The sequence below is a fragment of the Condylura cristata genome, unplaced genomic scaffold (genome assembly GCF_000260355.1).
Source record: "Condylura cristata isolate star-nosed mole 26May11 unplaced genomic scaffold, ConCri1.0 scaffold00013, whole genome shotgun sequence".
NCBI classification, from domain to species: domain Eukaryota; kingdom Metazoa; phylum Chordata; class Mammalia; order Eulipotyphla; family Talpidae; genus Condylura; species Condylura cristata.
In genome coordinates this window covers 43,737,463-43,751,436 of record NW_004567114.1, presented here as the reverse complement: position 1 = coordinate 43,751,436, position 13,974 = coordinate 43,737,463, and the positions used below count along the sequence as shown (strand labels likewise).

Here is a 13,974-nt window from a genome sequence, read left to right as displayed (position 1 = left end):
TTTTTTTTTTTTTCCCCTGACCCCTTATATTCCTGCTATGAGTGAAACCATCTCGTATTTTTCTATTTCTTTCTGGCTTATTTCACTAAGCGTGATCTTATCCAGTTCCATCCATGTTGCTGCAAATGGCATGAATTTGTCTTTTTTGATTAATATAATATATTATATTATATATTAATGTATTATAATATATATTATGTTATATTTGAATAATGTAACATATATAGAAGAAAATATTGGTGAACCACTACACATATGCATCTCAGTAACATTTTTCAGTAAGATTTATTTATTTATTCATTCATAGAGGCCAGAAATGCAGAGGGTGAGAGGATTCACCAGATACAGAGTGGGGAGCAGAACAGGCAGTTGACGAAGTATGCTGCTGAGGGGAGCAGCATGGGGTCAGGAGAGGTCTACTGAGCCATGTGGTCACCTCCGGGACAGGCGGGTATTGAACTCATGCTGAAGTGGCTTTAGCTTTTCAATGCTGTGCTTTAACCCGCTGCGCCACCAGGGAGGGCCCACATCTCAGTAACATCTTTAAAGACACATTATCCAAGCAAGGATAGTGAAGGAAAGGATAAACAGCTGGGACTATATCACATTAAAGAGTTTTTGTATAACAAAAGAAACACTACATATAACAAACAGACACCCCACTGACTGGGAGAAAATTATGACACATAATCAAATGATAAAGGGCTGATCACAAAGATATACAAAGAATTGAGGAAACTCAACAAATATAAAGTGGACAAACCCATCAAAAAATGAGCAGAAGGGCCCTCCCTGGTGGCTCAGCGGGTTAAAGCACTGCACTAAGAAGCTTAAGCCACTTCCGCATGAGTTCGATTCCCGCCTGCCACTGAGGTAACTACATGGTGTGGCAGACCTCTTCTGACCCGCCCGCTGCTCCCCTCAGCAGTGTACTTCATGATCTGCCTGTTCTGCCCCCCACTCTGTCTCTGGTGAAGCCTCTTGCCACCTCTGAGCCTCTGGCCTGTACCCCAGTTCTGTATGCACAAATAAATAAATCTTAAAAAAAAAAAAAAAATGGGCAGAAGAACAAAAATAACACTTCCCCAAAGAGAAAATCAGATGACCAGCAGGTATATGAAAAAATGTCCAGCATCACTTGTGATAAAGCAAATGAAAATCAAAACCACAATGAGATACTACCTCACACCAGTGAGAATGGCACATATTAAAAAAACAAAAACAAAAACAAACAAAAAATAAGCAGCAATACATTTTGGCAAGGGTATAGAGAAAAGGAACTCTCTTACACTGCTGGTGGGAATGCAAACTGGTACAACCACAATGGGAAGCTGTTTGGAGTTTTCTCAAACTGCTAAACATGGAGCTTCCATATTACCCAGCAATTTTACTCCTAGGTATCTACCCAAAGGACACAAAAACAATAATTCAAAAGTACCACTGCACTCCTATGTTTATTGCTGCTCTATTTACAGTAGGGATAATGTGGAAACAACTCAAATGCCCCAAAATTGATGACCGGATCAAGAAGATGTGGTATATATACACAACAGAATATTACTCTGTAATGGTATATTTCTTAGTAATTAGCTCTTTTTGTTATTTTTTTATTTATCATGCAATAAAATTAGTTGATTAAATGATAGATGTGCACTTTTTTGATTAGCACTTTGAAATTTTAACAACATGGAAATACATAAAATATATATGGCAACATTGAAATCTGCATTGAGTACTAAACATTATTTATTTTACATAGAAAGATATGTTTTGTCAGTTAGAATCACAGATATTTTCACCTGCAATATCTCATTTACTATAAATGTGCTTTCCTTTAAATTAAAATTTGGGGTTATATTTAGGAATTACATTGTGTACTTATCATGTATTGATAATTCAAATGTTAGGTACTTCATTTATTTAAAAAGATGCATTTATTTATGCATACAGAACCAGGGTATAAGAGAGAGGTGTGGGGGTTTGAGAGGATTCACCAGATATAGAGTGGGGAACAGAACAGGTATATTGACTGAAATGCACTTCTGAGGGAAGCAGTGGGCAGGTCAGCAGAGGTGTGCTGTGCCATGTGGGCAGCTCCCTGGCTGGGAATCGAGCTGGCTATGGATGGCTACGTAGTGATGTCCTTTAACCTTTTGTGCCACTAGGGAGGGCCCATATGTTAGAAATATAAATCTAAATATTGACTCCTGACCTTAAAGAAGTTATTTTCTTAGTAACACAAAAGATATAAACAAATACATATGTTTAAAAGTAATTTATACCTATGCTCTACTTTGATAGTTATGTTCTATAGTAGGGGAGAGAGAGAAAACATCAGGACATTTGAACTGTGTTTTGTTGAGATATGTGTTATGCATGATCTTTAAAATTTCACAAGTCTCTCAGGCCATTGTAACTTTGACCAAATCTTAAAATTTTTCTGAGCCTTAGCGTGTTCACCTATAAAATGAAGCTCATGATAAAATCTATGTCATAGGGTTAATTGAGTTTTCAGTGATATAATATATTAGATATTTTGCTGTTAGCATCATTATCAGCACTGTTATCATCATCCTATCACCACCATCATTATCATCAACTCATCATTACTATTTTGGGGGTAAAGGAAGAAACTAAAGTAACGTATAATTGGATGACTGTAAAACCTATGCTTGTTGTCACAGAACCTCAGATTTCCAGGGAGTACTAAAGCTTATCTAGCTCTTGTGTCCTGCTCCTGTGCCTTCAGAGACCGACCAAAAGATTTAAAGCAGGAAATGTGGCTCTGGTTATGCTATAGGGTCTCTGCTATACTGGAGAATGATTGGGTCACCCACAACATTCAAATCTAAATTTGTTTCAATCCCTGATAGATCTGGCTGACTTAGATTCAATTTTAAATTTTCTCTAAAGCTCCTGCCTAGTGGTCATCTTGCTTGAGCTTGAGTCCCTTCAGTGATTCCCAAATCACTCTACCTACAGTAGATCATTCTATTTCTGTATAGGCTAATCATAAAATTACTTTTTCGGGTTGAGCCAAAAATCTGGCATTTCATGTTTTCTAATTGTAGTCTGACAAGGTATAAACAATGAGTCTAGTGTTTTATGATGTAGTTCAAAGATTTAACCCAGGTTATTTGAGATCCTCAACTTATGATTGGTTTATTAATGATTAAATTTAACTTTGGACTTAGGCTGGTTTGGGACAGTTTCCATGTTCCATAATTTTAAACCCTTTTTACCTTTATGCTCAATAAATCATTAATTGTCATCGTCACCCTTGTTTAGCTAGGCTCCAGTTTGTGTGTCTCACTTTTCATTGAAGCACTGCCAACAAACCACTTGCGTTGACCTGTCTAGAATTGGGCACCATTAGCTTCTTGGTTTTAGAACTGGAAGAAGGTACATGCTGTAACCCTTCATTCTGCATTCTTGTCAGATACTACAATTTTATCAATGATGCTTGCCTTTTGAATCTGGAAATGGCTTTGTATTTCTTGATATATATCTTTAAGATCAATTCATGAATCTAAGTTTCATCACAAGATTAGAAATTTTACTGCCCTTTTAAGTCTTTATACTAGTAAAGTTTCCTGAGACCACCTTTTTCAACATTCACCTATGATTTATTCATAATCAAATGAGTTAAATCATTTCCATTAAATTAAGAGAAAAGTAATACCAATTTTGACGATGTTCATAATAAATGTGAAAAATAATGAGTGGAGCCAGATAAGAGTGGGTTTTCACCTCATCCAAAGGTGATAGGCTGGCTGTCTCATGGGCTTTCTGATCTAGACAAGAATGACTCAAAGCCTGTTCTTTGATTCCTTTAACAAACATTTACTCAGCATTTAATGCATGCTTAGATACTCTGCAAACCATTACTCCTTAGAGACACAGAAGCCAAAATGGCATAGATGCCACTCTGGGGAAGCAGCAATCTGGAGAGAGGAACAAATACTTTTTCATAGTGGTAACTCTAGGCCTACTCTGTCAGGATAGTCTCACAACTTGTTCTCTTAATTTGCCCTTCTACTGAGATGCTATTGCTCTCTAGAATATTTACTAAGTTAATTTGTGCTACCTCTTCCATTACTGAATAAAATTGATGATTAGGCTTGTAGCAGTTACTGCAACTTTATTATGAAGTTACTTAATTTCTAACAAGGATAAAAATAATTTGAATGTAGAAGGAAATGCTAGTGAAACTCTTCTTTGATCTGGTTTCTTCACACAATGATTCTTCTGGTTATCTGCATTCTTCATAATCTTTAACGTTAGTTCTTTTAAATCATATTTAAAAAGTGCAGTTTAAATAGCTTGCTTTTGATATGAATGCTAATAGAGATTAAAATTGAGACACTATTTCTGTATATACTTTAAAACTTATTTTAACAACTTTAGGTCTCTGTTGTATATGTGACTGAGTGCAGAAAACCCTCAGGGTCTACTCCATGACACATTTAATGTCAGTTTGTACTGACATTAAACTTTCTTCTTTGTCTTTTTTTTTTTTTTCCCCCAACTATCTTCCAGGTAGGATTTCTCTCTGGCTTTATCTTGCTTTCATATAATGAACTTTTGTCAGTGAGCCATTTCCTTTTTAACTCACTGATAGAAACTTATTCAACAAAATGATAAGATTGTAGATATCTTTGTAAAGTAAGAGCCTGAGGATGAGTAAAATTCTAAGGCCTTTGAGGTAAGCACATGTACTTTCTGTGGAAAGCTCTGAAAGATGATAATATAATGCTAATAAATCTTGGATTATAGTAGAAGATGATCATCAGCAGCAACATTTTCGTTATTTTCTAGGATGTATTCTGTGCTAAATAATTAGGTTTTACTTTCCTCCAATCCATGCAGGGTACCTGCATGGATTTAGATATGACTCTATGTACTTTTTAGAGGAGCACATTGAGGGTGAGGGCAGTTAATTTGTTGTCTATGATTATACAGCTAATAGATGTTAAGATCTGAAATAAATCCAAATATTTCTGACTTTAAATAAGATGCTGTATCTGATAGACTTAGGAGCTTTCCCTTTTCTGTTAGCTCTTCTATTTTCCCGAAGGTGTATTTTTAACCTCCTTTACAAATGATGACCACCCTCTGACTGTATGCCTTATTGTTTATTTCTTTTTCCTTAATGGTATCTCATGAATTTCCATGTTTCATATTTGGAGGTTTATGAAGATTTTATGGTTAAGGGATTCTGTATCTATTGAAATAAAAAAAAAATTCCTTTCTTCCTGAGATTGGAATATAAGGATAAGGATATATATATATTTTTCCTTACAAAACTAGACTATTAAAGTTGATACATGTTTATATATCATACATAATGTAACATCTGTAACAAAATCACACACAACTGGTTGATATGTCTTAAGTAACTAATGAATAATTGTTCTCTTTAGCACTTTAGTAGAATCTGAGAATTTTGTAAATGGTAGGATCAGATGAAACATGGAGATCATTTTGAACTATATTTATCTAATTGTGCTCTGAATGCCACTAACATCTGATTCCCTTTATTATGTTGTTATGTTCAGGCTGTTTTTGTAGTCTTCAGTGAGTGCTCCAGGGTTTATCCTCGCTTACCTTATCCCTTTGATTCAGAGTCAGAAAGGAGCAGAACAAATGTATTTCCTCACCTTGAGTACAGATTTCTATGCTCTTATTGCATTGCCTGAAGTGCCTGATATATTTGTTGGTGGAATAGGTCACTTCTAGATTAAACCTTGTGTTATGCTTCCCTTTGTGATTACTTCTAATACCTTTAATTAATTTAAAATAATGTAGCAGGTCTTTCTATGAAGAGTCAATGCCATTTCTCCTTGAGTTTGGACTGGCCTTTTGACTTGCTTTGAATAATAGTTGTAAAAGAAGTAATATGATATATACTTCAAGGTTATGTTCTTACCCTCCTACAAAGCAAAAAAAAAAAAAGAAAGAAAGAAAAACAAAAAAGCATGTAAAAAAAAAAAAACACACCTCCCTCCCCCAGAGTATTCAGTTGAAAGCAGATCCAATGGTAGGTATATGAACATGATCCTCACCTCCCCTTGTACCATCCAAACTCAGTAAACCTATAGATTAGTCGTGTGAGTGAACCCTGATGAGATCAGAACAAGAATCAGCCTGAATTGGTAACCCATATGATATTAACAAATGAAATGCTTGTTACTTTTTTTTGAAATGCTTGTTACTTTAAGCCACTAAGGTATGAAGTATAAGGTAGGATCAGATACCTGTGCTATTGCATCAATTACAATTACCCAATTTGGGTAATTGTACATAGACTGTCACCATTCTTCATTTTAGGAGACAACCTGCTACCATTTTTAAAACTATTTCAACAAATACTTGCTTACACACTACGTCTAGGTATCCTGTCTCTCCATCCATAGTCACAAATTTTTTTTTTTTTTTTTAATATTCTTTCCCTCCCTGGTGGTGCAGCGGGTTAAAGCACTGCACTAAGAAGCTTAAGCCACTTCAGCATGAGTTCGATCCCCGCCTGCTCCGGAGGAGATCCACATGGCGCGGTAGACCTCTCCTGACCGCCCACTGCTCCCCTCAGCAGTGTACTTCCTTGCTCTGCCTGTTCTGCTCCCCACTCTGTCCCTGGTGAATCCTCTCACCCTCCGCATCTCTGGCCTGTACCCCAGTTCTATATGAATAAATAAATAAATCTTAAAAAAAAAAATCTTTCCTTATCTGTCAAATACCCTCAAAACACTTTATCCTTGGAAGTGTCCTAATATGATTAAATGAATATTATACTTAATTTTGATTTACCTGTTTTTTTTTTTGTTTTTTTTTTTTTTTACTATTCCCCCTTATCACTGCATTAGAGACACTTCCCTGAAAAAGCTGTCTATATTGTAGAGATCATGCTGTTTACCTGCAGCTCAAGGGATATTTTTTCTTTTTTCTCCAAGTTACATTTTAGCTTCGTTTGGTTCAGAGTGACATTTTGTCATTTCTCCAAGATTTCATTTTCCTTCTAATTATGTTTAGTGATTCATATTTACTATTCATTTCTTCTGTAAATTAAATCTAGATTGAACAATTACTTTATTCTGGGACTTCATACATGCCTCATTTTATTTAATAATGTTCTCATTTCTGTATCAAATTACTCTACAGGAATTTGATGTACTGTTAAAGGTATAATAAAGTGCAGAGTGTAGGTGAAGGGACAATACACTTAGCAGGGATTTATATATTCCTGTTTATAACTTATTTGCAAAATAAATTATGCAAAAATACATAATAAAATAGTCAAATTCAGTCTTTTAACTTAAAAAAATATTTATTCATACAGAACTGGGGTGCAGGCAAGAGTCACAGGGGTGGTGAGAGGATTCACCAGAGACAGAGTTGGGAGCAGAGCAGGCAGATGGACAAAATGCACTGCTGAGGGGAGCAGCAGGCAAGACAGGAGAGATCTGCCATGCCATGTGGGTCACCCGCGGGACTGGGGCTCAAACTTGTGCTGAAGCGACTGCAGCTCCCTTAGCAGTGCTATGCTGTAGCCTGCTGCACCACCAGGGAGGTCCCTCAATCTTTTAACTTTTAATATGAGTTACATATTTTGAGGAGGTGTGTGGGAATACATACCACATTTACCTAAGTATTTCCTACAAATAACACTTATAAAATCTTTCTGGAATATATTGACTATACTGTTTAGACTGTATATTCACCATTTTACAGCATAAAATTTTCAATTTCAGCACTGAAGTGCTGATACAGGTTGTATCACTTAGTACTTTTTTAGCTGCAGGTGGAAAAGCCAGCCAGAATTAGCTCAAACGTCAAAGGAATAAGGATCATACAACCAACAGGTTAAGGCAGACTTTTTTTTTTTTTTTCCAAGCTTTACTTGATTCAGGATTGAAGTATTTGAAAAACTGGGGTCTGATTTTTGGCTCTATTTCTACTCTCTTGATTCCTTTCTCAGGTTTGTAAGGGTGAATCACTGTGGCTACATTCTGTTACACGCCAATTTCAAAGGTAGAGTGAAAAGGCAAAGAATATTGAGAGGAGAGGTTAGAGGGAGAGAGAACTTCTTTTTGACATTCTGAACAAAAATACTTTAAATTTGTTCTTTTCAGCCATAGTTGTTTGACTTGTGCTCTATTAACATCTCAGAACTTGATTAAGAGTCAAGGCACAACCTGGCTTATATTTCTCTTCCTTCCTTTTCTCTTCATTTTTGTATCCACCCCCATTTGCTTTCTTTCAGAATTATTTTCCATAACATGCCTATCCATTTTCTCACCCTCCATGTGAAATTCAAAAGCCAATACAGCTTGTTAGAATTTTAATATTTTGCACTGATAATATATCTGGTTTTAAGATTTTTTAGTAAGTATTATTTTAGAGAAACCAATTAAATGTGGTCAAGCTACACTCTTAATGCAAAATCTTTGAGTATGTCTAATAGAATATAGCTACAAAGAAAATTCTATTTGTCTATTTGCTATCAAGATGATAACAACTTGCGATGTCTGTATATTAATAGAATAGTAAGAGACCTTTCATATATCTGTGTGTATATGTAAACACACAACACATCCACTTAAGCTTATTTATCATCAAATATTAAAGCTTCTTAAATATGTATGCTATATATTATATTGTTTTGTTATATTGCAATTTTGCTACAAAAGATTATAAATAAATTCAAAGCTAAGTGGTTGCATAAAAATACTCATTTTTATTCATTTTAAAAATAGTAAAATTATAAAAGAAAATAAAAATGGCTGGATTTAACTGTAATTTTTAAAAAGTTTCAGATAGTTTCTTTTTCTGTCAAACAGCAAATGCTGTATTATTATCATGGTTTTTACATTCACTATTGTGATATATTTTCCAGCCTTCTGACCTATAGCATTCTCCATTATGATTCACCAATTTTTGAAAGTCATGCTCTTTTTTGATAGTGATTTTGATAGGGATAAATCTGAACTTGATTAACTTCCTTTTTAACTTTTCACTATCATTTAATTTTAGAGTATAGGTGGTAATAATAACGTCTGCTCTAATTGGTGCAAGTCATTATTTTTCTGTTGACATTCTGGTCTGATTTCAGTTAAAGCAAGGAAGTAATAGACTCCTGGCACTGGGTGAACTGAATCAGCTCGAGAGTTTCTGTTGCAGCAAGGCGGCTCAGCTCAGCGGTTAAAGCCCAGCCTTCCATTTGTCTAAAGGCTCACTGTTTCCCTCAGGATCATATAATTCCTGTAGTTATTAAATTAAGAAACTTCTATTTGACAAATAAAACAGCTAAAATTAATACCTGTGGGGATTTTGAGAAATGTTTCTGTGTTGGTGTACTTATTTTGGGGCATATGAGAATGATCAAACATTATACAGTTACCAGTTTGCATACTCTTTATTAAATCGTTTTAATAGTCAGTTTCAGTGTCTTTGTTATTAAACCAATGAATAAATTAAAAAATGTCAATTGCAGGCAGTAACTATTTGTACTTTTGCTCTGGGTAGACTTCTTGAGGTATGTCCATTGTTTAAAACTTGAATATTTACTTTCATTTTAGTTTACTTCAGTGTAGTGGAGATGGGAATAGGGAAATCTCTTTTTTGCTGTCAGTTTTTGAGTACTCTAATGTTTTCTAATGATGATGAAGTTACCACTTTATTCTTCACTGGGAGGAAGTTGGTTGCAGCCCTTGAAGAAAAAAAAAAATGTAGTGTGTTTAGGCAATGTTCCTTTTCCGCTAGTGTAATGTAACTAGCTTAATCAATTACACAAGTATAAGTTCCTGAATTAGTAAGAAAGAAATGTTTCTTAAGCCACTCTGTTTAAAGTATTTTCATGTCAAGTATCTTGAACTGGAGCTCTCCAGAGTTTGAAATACTTCTGTGCCTTTGTCCCTTGCTGTGTAACACATAAGCCATGTATATCGCTAGATAAGGCTACTTTAGAATATTCACTATTTTAAGTACCATGTAAGATGTACTCTTCATCAATCAATGTGAACTGAAAATTGAATGACTGCTTTGGTTTGCTGTAATTATTCCTTTTGTGGAACTATCATGGCTATTTAATTAAAATCAACAATAGATCATTAATATTGTGAACAAGGAGGATAAAATGTACTGTAATAGCAACCTCTTCAATGATTCTGCAGAGAGAAAACATTGAGCTAGGAGGTTATCAGCAAAAATAGAATATAGCGAGAGATAAAAATAGCATTTTCTTCCCTTTTCAGTCTAAGTAGAACCCTCGTATGATCTGCACGAAATCTGCAAGCTGTTGTAAAGACTCAATTTTAATTGAGGCAACCCTGAGCTCTTTGAAGTATAACCATTGAAAGGCTAAACTGGCATTTTGATTAAACTGTAGTTGAATTATGAAATAGTTACTCTACATCATTGCTGGGAACAGTTATTTGAGTACAAATTCAAGCAAAAGAACAGCAACTGTACCCACAAAGCTTAAAAAAAAAGAAACAATTAAATCTTGTTATCTTTTTTTATATTAGTTCTCTCACAATCTACATACAAACAGGTAAAGATTTATTTAAAGAGTTCATTCTCTGAATCAATAATGAAGGCTTCCATTGATTCTCATTTTTTTTACTTCCTTTGTCATAGTTCTAAAAGAAGTTGACTAATTTTAGATAAAATATCTTAATTCCAGATTTATCAGTTAACAATTTGATTTTTAATGAAGCAACTCAGAGAATGTATTTTCTGTTACTATTTTTCATTCATTCATTAATTTCCAAGATACAGATTATCTTCATCATTTAGTGATGGATATTTAGAGATATGTTAATGGCCACACAGGATAGTATAGAGAAGGCTTTTTTTTTTTTTAAATACAGTACTTTGTATTGTGTTCAACATTGTTATACGTCAACCGACTGAAATATAGCTTTGAAATTTGTACCATAGATACAGGCACACAGATTAAATATAATTTTTTTTAGAGTTTCAATTTTACTACCAAAAACATTTTACAAAACACACTACAATTAAAGTATTTATCAACTATGGGCAGGTATCTTAATAGAATATTGTGCTGTTCTTTAAATAAATGAAGTATATTTATATTTGTTGATAAAGACAGCAATTTATGTTGGCAATCTGTATAAAAATGCACATACATATGCAAATACACATAAAATGTTCTTTACAAATCAAGTTTATGTGGAAGAATATATATATGAAATAGTAGATGGTCATTTCCTATAGGTGGATGGCTCAAATTATTTTTAACTTTATCCTTTTATAAAGTTTGAAACTTTTTATCTTGTACATATAGTAACCCTTAAATACAAAAACTAAAACATTAGGTTTTAATAGCCATTATTGTTATAAATCAAATAAAATTAAAGATATTTCTAAGTGATACAAGGCCATTATGTACTAAGTACCATACTATTAAGTATTACTATGTTTACAGAAAATACCAATGATAGTTACAGATTTGTTTTAGAGAAATAAATTACAAAACTTTAGCAAGATTAGTGTAGACTGTTGTTTTTATTTTATAAAACAAACTATACGGGGCCCTCCCTGGTGGCGCAACAGGTAAAAGAGCAACACTGGAAGCTAGCCACAGCTGCTTCAGTATGAGTTCAGTCCCACACCAGGGAGGTGACCCATAAGAGAAAGCAGACCTCTCCTGTCTGCCCACTGCTCCCCTTAGCAGTGTACTTCCTCAGTCTGCCTGTTCTGCTTCCTATTCTGTCTCTGGTGAATCTTCTCACCATCCTGTACCTCTGGCCTGTACGCCATTTCTATATGAATAAATAAATCTTAAAAAAATAAAACAAACTATATGTCTGACTCATAGTGTGAAATCAGCTAATGAATCATGGTATGAAACTCCAAAAATGCTCAATTGTTAATTGTTCAGGGTGCTGTTCAATCTTATATTGTTATTTTTTTTGGAAAGCATTTATAAAACCTGATCATTTATTTAATCTAAAAATAATGTGAACATTTGACATCCATGATAAAGGATATTTCACTCAGAGTTGTATTGTAGTCCATAGATTTATGTTGCTGGAGATCAGAATTTTGAGTGTTTCTTTGTCTCACACCTCAGAAGAATGTGTACCATAGAGATGAATGACTAGATCATTGGAACAAAAAAACAAACAAACAAAAAAAAAACTTCCCCTTCCTAAAAATCTTTTTTTTTTTTAAGATTTGTTTATTTATGCATACAGAACTGAGGTATAGGCCAGAGCTGCAGGGGCAGTGAGAGGATTCAGCAGAGACAGAGTGGGGAGCAGTGCAGGCAGATACACAAAGTACACTGCTAAAGGGAGCAGTGGGCCAGACAGTAGAGGTCTGCTGTGCCATGTGGGTCATCTCCCTGGCTGGGGATAATACTCCTACTGAAGTGCTATCATAATCCTGCACTTACAACACATTGTACCACCAGGGAGTCACCCCCCCCCCCCCAAACAAAACAAAACAGAACAAAAAAACTTAGTCTAATTTGAGACTGAACATTTATTTTCTTATTTACTGTGATAAAAAAAAAAGGATGTCATCAGTCTAGAAAATTGATAATTGAAAAAAATACTAATAAATTCCACATTTACAGAGCTAAAAGTTTTATTTGGACTTTGTACAGAAGAATGAAGTGAAACTTTTGGAAACTATCTGATGCTAAAGAAAATATAATTCAACTATGTTTATTTCTGAGACTAAGCACTCAAATCTTTGAACATTTTCAAATATTTATCAATAGAACACACAGGATAGTTTTTACTTCACATTTATATAGATTTCACAGTAAAACTTTAAGGAAGTTAAGTTTGAAATTTATTTCTTACACTTCTTTTTTTTTAATTTTATTATAATAGTTTATTTTTACATCATTTATGCCATTTTCCATCTCACTTGTAATCCCCATGGACTTCCCATCACCAATTCACCTGTGTTCCATCATCATAGTTATTTTCTAAATTTTCTACACAGATGTAATTCATAATAATTTAGTGGTTCTTAATAGAATAACAAGGTTGGCAACCATCACCACTGACTCCAAAATATTTTTAACTTCTCCAAGAGAAACACCATACCTGTTATCCTCCAAGAAGTTTAAATTGGGGGTAGGGATGAAATATGGAAAATAAATTAGAAAAAAATATGCACAAAAAATTACTTATTTTCCCAAAGTTTTTCTTAGCCTTTAGATAAGGAAGCCAATTTCTTTTAAAGTATCATTGCATATACATATATATATATATATGTATACATATATATAATTTACATATATATAATATATATATACTTTATTTACTGTATGATTTCCTTCTACCAACTCCCATTTATAATCACTGTATATGTGAGTTTGAGTTATTCAACATTTTTACTGACTTAATGAAACCCTCCATTTCATAATTGAAATTACATTTGCTTTTTTAGATTATGCAATGTATTTGTAATGCAGAAGTGTTAATTAAGAAGTTAACAACCTGGTCAAAAATATAGCTGTAACTTTGGATTTATCTGTTCATTTATCCATACTGGTGTTTAGTGGAGAGTGATAAGAATGGGTCAATCATTTAAATCATTAGTTTATTAGTGAATATTGCCTTGTGGTGTCACTGTTTGCAGTTTGCAATCTCCTAATTTTAGAGATTTGAGTAATAAAGTAGGTTAACAACCTCTTTGTATTATACTTGAAGATTTACATATTTTTTCTCTCTTGAGAGAGAAACAAAGTTTTCATTGATAACAACTGGTGACTATAAGTTTTATAAAGTAGGAATTCATTTTATTTATTGCAATAAGAAAATTATTTTTTGCAGTAGTTAGCCTTTTAGGATTTTAGTTAACACTTGACATCCTTATTTCAAAGTCGCTGAGTTAATTTTTGTTTGTTCCACTTAAGAACTCTAGACCTTACAGAGACCATGTTTTCAAGGCTAAAGCTTATCTGACCTCTCAAAACTGTGTCCCTGAATC

The 13,974-nt window shown here is 33.9% G+C and overlaps 1 protein-coding gene across 7 annotated transcripts in view; it reads left to right on the top strand.

The window, feature by feature from the left end:
• The window catches only part of LRFN5 (leucine rich repeat and fibronectin type III domain containing 5), a 213,273-nt gene that overhangs the window by 8,442 nt on the left and 190,857 nt on the right, over nucleotides 1–13,974 (top strand). The gene's annotated exons all lie outside the window — the stretch shown is intronic.